The sequence below is a fragment of the Corvus hawaiiensis genome, chromosome 30, assembly GCF_020740725.1.
Source record: "Corvus hawaiiensis isolate bCorHaw1 chromosome 30, bCorHaw1.pri.cur, whole genome shotgun sequence".
Taxonomy (NCBI): Eukaryota; Metazoa; Chordata; class Aves; order Passeriformes; family Corvidae; genus Corvus; species Corvus hawaiiensis.
Genome location: NC_063242.1, coordinates 21,359,467 through 21,371,164, shown reverse-complemented (window position 1 = coordinate 21,371,164; position 11,698 = coordinate 21,359,467). Strand labels below are relative to the sequence as shown.

Sequence of the window (11,698 nt, the reverse complement as noted above, 5' to 3'; positions counted from 1 at the left end):
TCCATTTAAAAAAAAAAAATCTTATCAGCCACCGACCATGTGCTATAATTTAAAAGCTTTTGAGCAAAAAGCACTGCTTTACTGCTAAAAGGTTTAAAATGCTGCAGTATGTAGACCAAAAAGTCTTGATTAGCTGTGGCAGATGAGTCAGCAGAGAAACAGTTCACAATGCAGTGCCGCCCTTACATTTTGGCATGTATTGTTAAGCGCTCCCCAAAGTCATTCCAAAGAGGCAAAGAAAGAAGGAAAGAAAGGAAAAAAAAAAAAAAAAAAAAAAGAGAAAGTGTGGCATAATGAATTTAACCTTGAAAATAACGTAAGGGAAAGGATATAAAAATGGAGGGCATGGCATTCCTCATCTTCATAGATTTTGTGGAGGGTTTAGAATTAGCATACAAAATTTAGTCTTTCCTGTCACAGGGGATTCCTCAAGATGTCTATGTATTGGATTGTCCTGATGCACTCTAGTCAGAAAGTTACTCTTGCAGCCAGGGAAGTAGAGTCTTAATATTATGTGCTACAGCAAAAGCCCTTTTCTCTTTTTTAGAGAAAGAAAATGTTACATAAATACAGTAACAGATGTGCAGCAGTGCTGGATGACTACACACTGTGCATCTTTCTGTGACTCTACCATCTATAAATCTAAATAAACAAAAATAATTTGACTGAAGGGCTGGATAAAACATATCCCAGAAACATGCTGGTTCTGCAACACTGATGTACAGTTAGCTCTTTCTTTCAGAACATGATGAAGTTGAGCTCCCAGAGCAGAAGTCGAGAAGAGAAAAAGGAAGATGCAAAAAAGAGGTTCTGACAGTTCCAGATCCCAAGCTATTCCTAGCAAAAGTCAAAACTCTGTCATTAATATTCCAAGTTTCTACAGGACTGAATTCAATGAGCATTCCAGACAAACATATGAGATTACAGTTTGGTTTAGAAGAGAGATGGTTTTCTTTAATCTCTCAAGGTCTGAAGAGTTCCTGTTAAATGTGAGAACACAGAACTTCTCTTGCATTATTTAGCCCAGCTTCATGATGGGAAACATTTTACAGTGTCCTCTTGCAGGAATTGCTATGCTTCCCAGTGAAACAACCAGCTGTGGAAGTGACTTGATCAGGATACTGCAAGAAAGGGTTGCAGAACAAAAGCAGCAGCTCACTGCAGACAAAAAGTTAAATGACAAGTCCACCCTCCTACTGAGGCTGTAAAGTCAAGGGCTGCAGTAACAGTCCCACTTTCACCTTAATTTCCGATACATAATGGACCCACAGCTGCAGCAACATAGGGAAAAAACAGTATGACAGCAAAGCTTTTCTCCCTGCCTGGTTAATACCAACAACAGCTTCCTTCTCTCCACACTGAGCTGTATATGCCTAAATTTTGAAAGATTACCTTCTTTTTTCTTTATATCCTGAGCCTCAACTGAACAAATAAGTTATGAATAATTAACACCCAAGCCTATTTAAATTTCAAAGGTAGTAGAAGTCTTCCTCTCTAATTTTCTAGATTGGTACACACTGTTGTGATTCCAAAATGTTTGTTAAATCAGAAGAGGTGGAGTTTTTTCCCTGTACTTTTTGGAATGTGATCAAAGTCTAAGAAGGTATTAGGATGAGGAAGCAGTTTCCAGAGGCATCATTTTCACTGCTGTGGGTCAAATCATGCTCGATTTCTAGTATAAGAATCCTATATTTCTGTTGTTACTAATACGCCTCAAAACTGACTTGAGAATATAAATAGAAAAACTGATGGATTTCACAGTTTACTGTTAAATTCCTATCATCATTTCACATCGTGAGAGGTTTCTAACCACACTGCTACGTTTTGTACAGTTCGTTACACATTCTTATTTTCAGTAGGCTTATATTTTACTGTCTTATAATTGTACTGCATCTAAACACAGAACCATAGGGAGACAGGTAGATAAAAAGTGCAGATGGTGCTAAGAAAAATCTTCCAGCAGATCTTAAGCCAGACAGAACTCTGTGTGCTTTAAATTGCAGCTGTGTGCAGTAATTGTAGACCATCATACTGCACAGATGGAAGTGCAAGTTTGAGGGCTATTGAGCATGTGGATTTTCCCAGTGTGTCACAATTACAGAAACATCTGTGCTAAATAACTTCAAGCTGATCCACAGCAAAAATTGGCAATGTTCAATAACTCTCAATATACTCTTTTTCCCCTGTGGTGAGATGGCCTAGTGATTCTGAGTTGGACTATAGTATAAAACATGTAGCTTCATTATTTCAGGGCCTATTTAGAGATTTCTCCCATGGTATATTACCTAAAAAATCCATATGTTTTTCTTTACTCAGCTCTGTAGAGCCTAAGTTTCAGAGATGCCACCTGCCTGCAGCTATCATTGACTTCCATTAGAGGTGTGGATATGTAGGTTCTCTGAAAATTGAGTCCTGTGGGGATATTTTTAATTGATTTTGATTTGCACAGGGAAAGGGAAAAGTCTGGGTGGCATGATCATAAGAGAACAGAAGGGAAACAGAGGCAGTTTGCCTCTAGGAAAAGATTAAAAACTATGAACACATCTGATATTTATATGGTGCCATAAAAACATAGAAAACATTCATCACTTTCTTTCTTTTTTCTAGTGGAGACAGTGAAGACAGTACTCCCCTGAAAAACTGTTACAGAACAGAAAACTTTCCCAAATACCCTAAATGATGTAATTACATGATCTTCAACATATTTAGATGACAACGCAGTTTAGGAAAATTCACTGTTCTTTATCTATGACTGAGTTAGGACACAGTTTCTCTCACTGAATTCTCCTGCAGCATTGGAGCCCTGAGGACCTTTGGATGTAAGTGCATCACTCAAATATGACATATTACCAATTCCTCATGCACTGCCACAGAATGATTTTTAAATCCTTGTTGTCTTTAATTTCATTTAGAAAAGCACCCTAAAACAGTCACCAGATTTTTCTCACTTCCTCCCAGTAAAAGAAATAGAAGGATTCATATATTTCTCAGTTGCAACACAGTACTAAAACTTCTGCCTAATGTACATTTCCCATGCATTGTCCAATGTCAATTGGGACTTTACAAGTGTATAATATTCTTCCTCAGAAACTGTGATTATTCTTTAATGTAATAGACTCAGCAGTAGGATTCCTCCCCTTATATCTAGTATGGTTTTTATTTTCCTCAATTCCACCCCAGTTTCTTCCAAGAATACTATTATTCAACTAAATATTTCCTTGACTGCTTTGATGTTCAGACTCTTGAAATATTAGCAAACTAGTGACATGCATCTTACCTGACATTCAGCCAACTTAAACATTGTTAGTTCTTTCATCTTTATAAACCAGCCTCCAGTTTTTGATAATTACTGATACCTGTTTTTAAATTCTTCCTAGTTAATCTCTGACTTTCTATGGACTGAGCTGCAGCTACTATAATATTCTAACTACCATCACATCTGAACTACAGAGGAACTATAATCTTCTTGGTTTAGGATATGACTCCTCAGAGGGAACAGCCAAAATCATATTGGCTTTTTATGCAGTCTTATCTCTTTGCCAGCTCTTGCATAATTTTTTTTGCAGTTCAATATATATTCATCCTAGGGTGAATGCATAGCTAGTTGATGTCTGAATATGGGTCTTCTCTCCTTGTTTCAAAGGTGTTAAGCTTCTAAGTAACAACACTGTAAAAAGCAAAAGCAAAAACAAAAACAAACAAAAAAAATTTTATACAGAAGCAAAACAGACAAAAAACCACCCCAACATAAATAAGAGATTGAAAGATTGAAAGAATTTCTCAGTCTTTTTTCCTCCTAGCCACCCATCCATCCCCAGTGCACACCCACCTGAAATCATCCAACAGCCCCTCTCCCAGACTTCTTTTTGCCAACTCTAACAACTGCCAAGTTGTCAAATGATTCTGTTATTGTGTCCCCATAGCAACAAGCTTTCTGGCCTAAATGACAGTATTTCCATATTGTCAACTGGAAAATGTCCCAAATAACTCTAGGAGCACCTGGAGTTTTCCTGCTATGCATACATCTTTTTCTTTTCCCCTCCCAGTTCTTCATATATTAAAAGGAAGTTATTTATACTCATTGCAACGGATGGTATGATGACAGCTGAGCTTTTGAAATTTGCTTTAAAATTCTGTAAATCTGTCCTTTCAGTGAAATTTATGTTCCTTTTGAAATATAATTTGTGAATTTTAATGCCATATTAAAAATAAATTTTAAAAAAATACCAGTAAGTAAGATATCAAGATCTTGATAACTGAACAGAGAAAATATATAATGTATTATGCGACACATTCTTCATGCTTTTAAAGTCAATGAGAAATATAAGAGAAATGCAAAAGTACTGATGAAAATGTTTTCCTCAAGGAGGAACACGTTTCTAACCTATGTGTATCTAATACGTTACTCGGCTGTATGCTATGACTAATCTTCCAGAGCAACAGTGTTTTGATCAGACTGATTATGCATATATTAAAAGGGAAGCAAGGTGAGGAATAAAAGCAAAATAAATGCCACCAGTCTAATTGAATTGGGTGAAATTTACACCCCTGAAAATATGGCAATTATGGCAGCCATCTCAAATTTTAGCAGTATTATTCAGTTAGATGATTTAATCTTACCCACTTTTGAAGATGACTCCCAGTCCGTTGGATGCCTAAGATCATAAATAAAAGAGTAAGTGGGTGTTCTTGAAGCGTGTGGAAACTAATTTTATCAGCACCATTACAATGTTCACATAATATCACTTTAAGCACTTTTTACAATGAGGGTAAAAGAGAACAGAAGCCAGTTTCCTGTCTTTTGGACGAGATGTGGGTCTACACAGCAAATGGTGAAGTCAGCCCCAGTATCCTTGTCAAGTGCAGGTTTTGTGCCTAACTCTATCACCCAGGTTACCAGCAAAGTTTCAATGATTTAACACCGTCATATCCTTTTACTTGGCTTCTTTGCTACAGATTAAGCTTTCAATAATGAGTGACAGCTCATCCTATTAATTGCATATTGCTAATTTTGTGGGCGTAAGATTATTATGGTGCTTAATTAGAGACTGTTTGCAAGGTTCTTTAAGAGGCTCTACTGAATAAAGAATTGCATGTCCCAAATATACCAATGCAAATAAGACAAATTCACAAATTAAAAGTTTATTCTAAAAATTAGGACCTCATATATGCAGGTTAGCTATATGATAAGGAGAGAAGGAAAAATACTTAACAATTTGATGTAAGCAATTAATCATTTCTGAAACAGTCAGCATACTTTTAATCTGAGAATAATGGAGGAAAGAATTAATAAAGTCTAGTTCAAGGAGAGAGATCCATTTTATTGAAAATATTAACTTAAAAAATAGTAATTTTATGGGGCAAGCCTTGTAGACTCTATATAATAAACTAAAGTACACTTCATTCACACATTATGTCCTAGCAGTTCCAGCTAGCTGTGCCTATATTACAGAGAATTATTTAAGGGGAAAGCCTTACCTGAGGTCTGCAAAAGCACTGAGTCAAGGGAAACATTGAATTCCACAAATGAGACACTTCCTTGAGCATTTTGTCTCTCTAGGTAAGTACAAAATACAATTAGCATCAAAACATCTGAATTGGTTAGGTTATGAGCACAAGTTGAGGGCAAAATGTGCCTACGTGACAGCAAAAAAGGGGTGGGTACAGGACAATCAGGCAATTGGACAAGGTCTGCAGACTGAGCACAGCAGCACAATGCTGGGAGACATAACCTGATGGTGACATGGGCCACCCCTGTCCTCACAGGCAAGTCTGTCCTCACCATCACACCAATGCACAGAAGCAGACTGAATCACCAAAGATTCACAACACCCTACCCTGAAATATGAAATGCAGAAGCCCAAAACCTGCAAAATCTATGCTTGTCACAGGAAGAACGAAGGAGGAATGAACATCAAATATTCCACAACATTAAACAAGTATTCAGAGAATCAGAGAATCACAGCACCACTCAGACTGGAAAGGACCTTTAAGACCATTGGGTCCAAGCATTAACCCAGCATTGTCAAGTCTATCTCTAAACAATGTCCTTAAGTGCCACGAGTTCATATCACTCCATGCAAAGATCTCATGCCTGGGCTTTGTCGTTACTGCTCCACAACTGGGTTTTTTCCCTACTCTTTATGTTTAGAATGCTATCAGTTTTAAATTCACAAAAGTAGTTGCTTCAAGCAGCATATGGGCTTTTGCTGTACATAAAACTGTAATTTCTGAGCTGATTCCTCTTCTCTTTTTCCTATACAACTGGGCTCAGATCAGCTCACGTCCCTGCCTGGCTGAGTGGCTGCTGCATTTAAGCTACATAGGGGTTACTGTACTTGAGTGTAATATAGCAAATGAGTGCACCAGAATCCCACTGAGGAAGCATGTAGCCTGCGGATACTAATGGTTCATCAAGAAGACCTTAAAGCCCATTTAATGCCAAAGAGTAAAGATCTTTATGTTTCTTTCTGCCATTTTACAATTCGTTGCAGAGCCAGAGAGAGAAGGGTTTTTTCCTCATGTGGCAAATTAAAATACGAGCAACTGGGTATTATGTGTTTCTTTATAACACAATATTATTCATGTCTCATCCTTCATGCAAGCCAATAGTGCTTTGATTTAGAGCATGGATAACTGTAAACCATTATTACAAAGTAATCTGCTATAGAAGAATTTATAGGACAAATCCCTTAAGTAAGGGTTCATGGCTCATCAGCCCAAACATCCTACATCTATCTATTTAATCTAGTTAATTTATCTATCTCTATATTTATAATGCATCCACTCACTGGTAGCCAGATGCCACCAGTGTAAACGTAGTTTATTGACAAATGGGGGGGCTTGGAGGGGTTGTTGCTGACAGATAGAATTCAGCCATTAAGGAAATAAATGTTTTAAGAAATGTAATTACTGTGTTGATATATTTTATAAAATTTTATGTTCTTTCACATTCTGACCCATTATAGTATTTTTATTTGGACTGGAATATTTATCTTTGCAAGTAATAGCTGGGGAGGGGTGGGTAGCACAGGGAAGGGTAGTACAGATAAAGAGTCCCAGATCCTTGCTGAAGCAGCAGTGTCCGCTAGCACACAAGGAACTCCTTTGCATGTTATACTTGTTAGAAGTGTTAGTTAAGTCATCAAAAGGTTAGTTTGGAAAAAAATCAGTGTGGTTTCATTTTCTTCTTCCCTGTTATTTATAGTGACTACATAAAACATTTCCAAACTGGGAATATTTTCTCTGGAACTATATGTCTCATTATTTGCCAGGAATGATTATGCTTATTAGGTATCTAGATTGGTATACACACAGTTGAGAATGGCATTCATAGAAGTGAAATATCCACATTTAAGCTCACACATAAGAGAGCTGTTGTTTGATGAGGACAGTTCCTGTTGCTGTTCCTGATAGAGAAGGTCCTGCTGTGCTACTTTTGCTTCTGCTATGATGGGACAAGTTCTTGCCTGCAGGCAAGACTGAACTTCCAAAACGATCATGTTATTCTCTGTGTCTAGTGAGCAATGTGGAAAGCATGGGGGTTTGATTTGAGGATACAGGAGAGCTGTAGGGATTTAATGTCTGGAATGAGTCACACTTCTAGAGTTCACTCTGCCACTGGTCAGTCATCCATTCTGTGCTCGCATATCGTTGCAAATCATTGCATGCTGGTATATTAAAGGAATATTTCTGCATTTGTTGTGTCAATGAAAATTTTATAATGGCAAGTGTTTGTTGTTTTTTTCTTGTTTCAGTGAACAACAAGCATGTGAAACTGTAGCAAACGAATTCTTGGTCAGACCATAGAGCTTCAAACTTGAGCTGACACATTTTGGTGATGTATATGTAATACAAATGCTCTCCATTTTCTGCCAGAAACTAGGCCATCTAACAGCGTCCTCTGGAGCAGTGTGAGTACCAAGCTGCCTCTTCTGTGCCTCTTCCCAAAAGCTTCACAACAGCCAGTCCCTATATTCTGTCCCCCAGCTGTGCTTCCTTTAATCCAGATTTTGAAGGAGAAAAGAAGCTGATTGCTGAATAGCACCATGAAGAAGATAAATTGAGATTTTTTTACTCTTTTATCTATGGGTAGTAATGACACCGTTCCTAGGAGTAACAGTTTCATTCCCAATGGCACTTAATGGCTAAATCTGTGATATTATGCTATAGAGACTAATATCTTTGTAGATGACTGCCCTTGTTCTGGAGTACCTTCAAGATAACAATGTAAGGGCACATACTTTTTCAGACTTCTAATATGACACAGTCACAATCCAGGCCTTTCACTGTCCAGTGCTTACAATCCAATTTTATATCAGATGCCAACATTTGTTTCATTTTTCTCAGACACTGCAGTTATTCAGATCTTTTACATTTAACTGCTTCTATTTTTGCTTACCTGTTTGATTATTATTTTTCTCCTCACTCACTATGTACAAAAGCATGTACTCCATCAACCTGAAAAAAAAGCAGTGAAAGGTGTAACCTGGAGTCAGATTTTGCTTGCCTAAAGTAATTTAAAATAAAACCCAAGGGAGAGCTGTTCACAGTGTTCCATGATGCATGGAGGTGCCGGGGTCAGTTAGACACCCCCAAAAAATCAGGTATGGGTTAGAGATCCTGGAATTCATGGTAGCACATGATACTTGCCCAGATAGCTATTTTAGGTGGAGCCATTAGGATACAGCAATGCTGTGGGAAATTTATTGATGCTGTGTATCTGCTGTACCAGCAGAACCAGTATTTATGCACATAAATTCAGATCATGTGATCCAGGTCTTCATGTTTGCTAGTTCTGGCGTGCATCTTTTTCTATTTCCAATACAATGTAAAACTGATGTCCTAGGACTGAGCATGACTCCCTGTGTATAAGTAAACCAGTGCCCATATTAGTCAGCACACATTCTATGTTTCACTCAGCTGTCTGTGCACTCAGTGCATTTTTTTCCCTTTGTTACCATGACCTCTAAAAGGTAGTTTTGTTATTCCATGCTTCCTAATAAGCAGATAAAGCTAAAGCAAAACAAAATATGATTGTCTTCCTCTGATTTCTCTTCTGGCTTCTGCACCTAACAATGCAACCTTTATTTCTCTCTGTTCCCTGGCTCATTCCTTTCTGACCACACCTGACACACATAAGGTTTAATAATTTACAGGTAGAGGGCCTAGTTTGCCAGGCTAGAGGCATATTCCAATTTCTTCCCACAACTCTAATGAGACAAAGCAGTCAGAAGCTTATTGCTACCGCCACATAAAATCAGATTTATGGTTGCTTTTTTCAGAAAGTGGTGCAAGGCAGTTTGAGTGTTCCACTGAATTTCTCCATTCATCTTCCAGAGTAAAGTTTTCCCCGCCTGCTAATGAAAGAATCACTATTATGAGTATTAATTTTTTTTCCTAATTAAGAAGCTAGATAAGATTGCCCCAGTCCAAAACACACTGTGCAATTCTACACAAAACTACTGGCTTTATATCTAGTGGTTATAATTCCCAGAAGACTACCTGTAGAGAGAGAGTTTTGTGTGCTATAGCTCATTCTAGGTTGACACATTAGGATGGGGTGGTATGGAACCAGTGATCCTCTAAATGATCTGCCACTGCTAGCAGAGCTCCAGAGAGTTCTCTTCAGATGGCAAAGGTTATTCTGTACTCTCTGAAAATGACAGCAGAGTATACTGTGTATCCCCTTCTTTCCCAGACAACCAGGAGATGCCCATTGACTTTTGTTTGTTTGCTTTTCTCTGTTTCTGTTGTGAATTATTCATTGCTTCTGTTTAAACGGTCTGGGGTTTTGGATCATCTGAAGATGCCGCATCAGCATTATAATTTCGGAAGATGCAGCACAAAGGCAAAAGCTACTCACGTTATATATGGTGGCAGCACATCCAGCTCTAGAAATGGCCAGATCTGAGATATTATATTCTGAACCAGATGGTGCTGTCAGACAGCACAGAATGACAACTTTTAGATGATGCAGAAAGGGTGATGTGCCCAAGCAGTGAAGGAACTCTATCTCCACTTGCCACATTTTTTTCACTTCAGTTACAGATGGCACAGCAAGGATCATCTGAGAAGGAAAAGCAAGACTTCCTCATAGCTGATCTTAACTTTAAAGTAGCTGTTGCAACATTTAAGAATTAGGAAGGCAGACCCTTGTTCCTAGCGACTGCCTCATAGTATAAGGAACAGAGGATAAAACAAGGAATTGAGAACTGTTTGTTGGTTTTGTTTTTTTTTTTTACAGAATAGTACTCATTCCTATTAAGCAACATTTCTAATGCAAAATACATATTAAAATATGGTGTGCTGTTTTCCTCTCCATAAACTTGTTCCAATTTTCAGGGCAAAATATTTTTCAGTTCAATATAACTTAGGGTAGAAACAGTAAAATATTTCTAGGAATCAAACTGAAACAGGTTGAAATTATCAAAACTAAATTATATCATTGATTCAGGCTATCACACATTACTTCACAACTCAGAATTTTTGTTTTGTGGACCATTCTTAAAAAATTACTTTTCATCATAATTTGTTGTCTGCAGTTTTTGCTTGTCTCAAAAATACTCATAAGGAAGTATAGTATTTCTTACCCAGTGCTGATTCAAATGTGGGTTTTTGCGGTGGTAGACCAATTATCCAAAATGCAGACTTTCCTTCCCAGATATCTCAGGGGTATATATTCTGCATTCACCCCATTTAGTACCATAACGCTACTAAATGACTGGACTTATATAAAAACGAGGCCCAATTTCTATCTTCTCTTAAAATAACTTGGCTTTGAACTACAGAGGCCACATGCCAAACTATCTTCTTTCATCTGAACTAATGAAAATTAGCACATCAGTCCATAAAGTGTACACTAAGACTGTGCCAAAAAAAAAGTAACAATAGCTGGGGCATTTATTTTGCTTGTGGCAGATAAACTTAAGGAAGATGAATTGCAATTCAGAGAATCAACAACTCCGCCTGTAAAATTAACCACTGAATTGATAAGGAGGAAAAAAAAAATATTACAAAGATAAAACTCCTACTTAATGCAATATGCTACTTCTCTTCCTGTAGAAATTTATTAAAAACACACAAAAAAAAGCAGTTTAATTTTGCTGATCTCAGCCCTCTGCAGCCATCACAAATTGGCTGGCTGACAATTGCTAATGACAAATAGGTGGAACTTTTATCTCTAATGGGAAAACATAAACAAGATATTATTTCAAAAATTTAGGACTAAAATGCAGTCTTTAATCATTTAATGGAGATGCAGAGGACAGAACATTTTTACCTGTTGCAAGCAGCTCAACTCTTTGCCATGTTTGTTTTGAGCTGTATGGTACATAGATCTCTTTTTTAAATGATACAAATTTACTTTTGGGTGGGATGGTTAGGAGGGAGGATAAAAAATGAGAATCTTTCCAAATAAATGTGTGGACACAAGGAAAATCAGCATGGTATAGATGAATCAACACAGAAGCAGCAGTCAGAAAGAAGCAAGGGAATGAAGACACTTGTCTTTCAGGGGAGCATTTATTAGGACTGACTGCTTAGTGAAAACAGATATTTTAAATTACATTATTTATTTATTTATTTTTATTATTATTATTTTATTATTACATTAAATTACATTACATAAATTACATTTTTTTAAAAATCCCATATAATTTCAAAATGCTTTATTACTGGAAACTTTTTTAGGCCTAAA

At 37.2% G+C, this 11,698-nt stretch overlaps 1 long non-coding RNA gene across 1 annotated transcript; it reads right to left on the bottom strand.

The window, feature by feature from the left end:
* Window positions 1-2,839: 2,839 nt before the first annotated feature.
* Window positions 2,840-8,582, bottom strand: LOC125318609. The gene is made up of 4 exons (XR_007200446.1): window positions 8,402-8,582; window positions 5,479-5,556; window positions 4,621-4,655; window positions 2,840-3,667 (listed from the first exon to the last, which is right to left on the bottom strand). It is a non-coding gene; the product is annotated as an uncharacterized LOC125318609 (long non-coding RNA).
* Window positions 8,583-11,698: the final 3,116 nt, after the last annotated feature.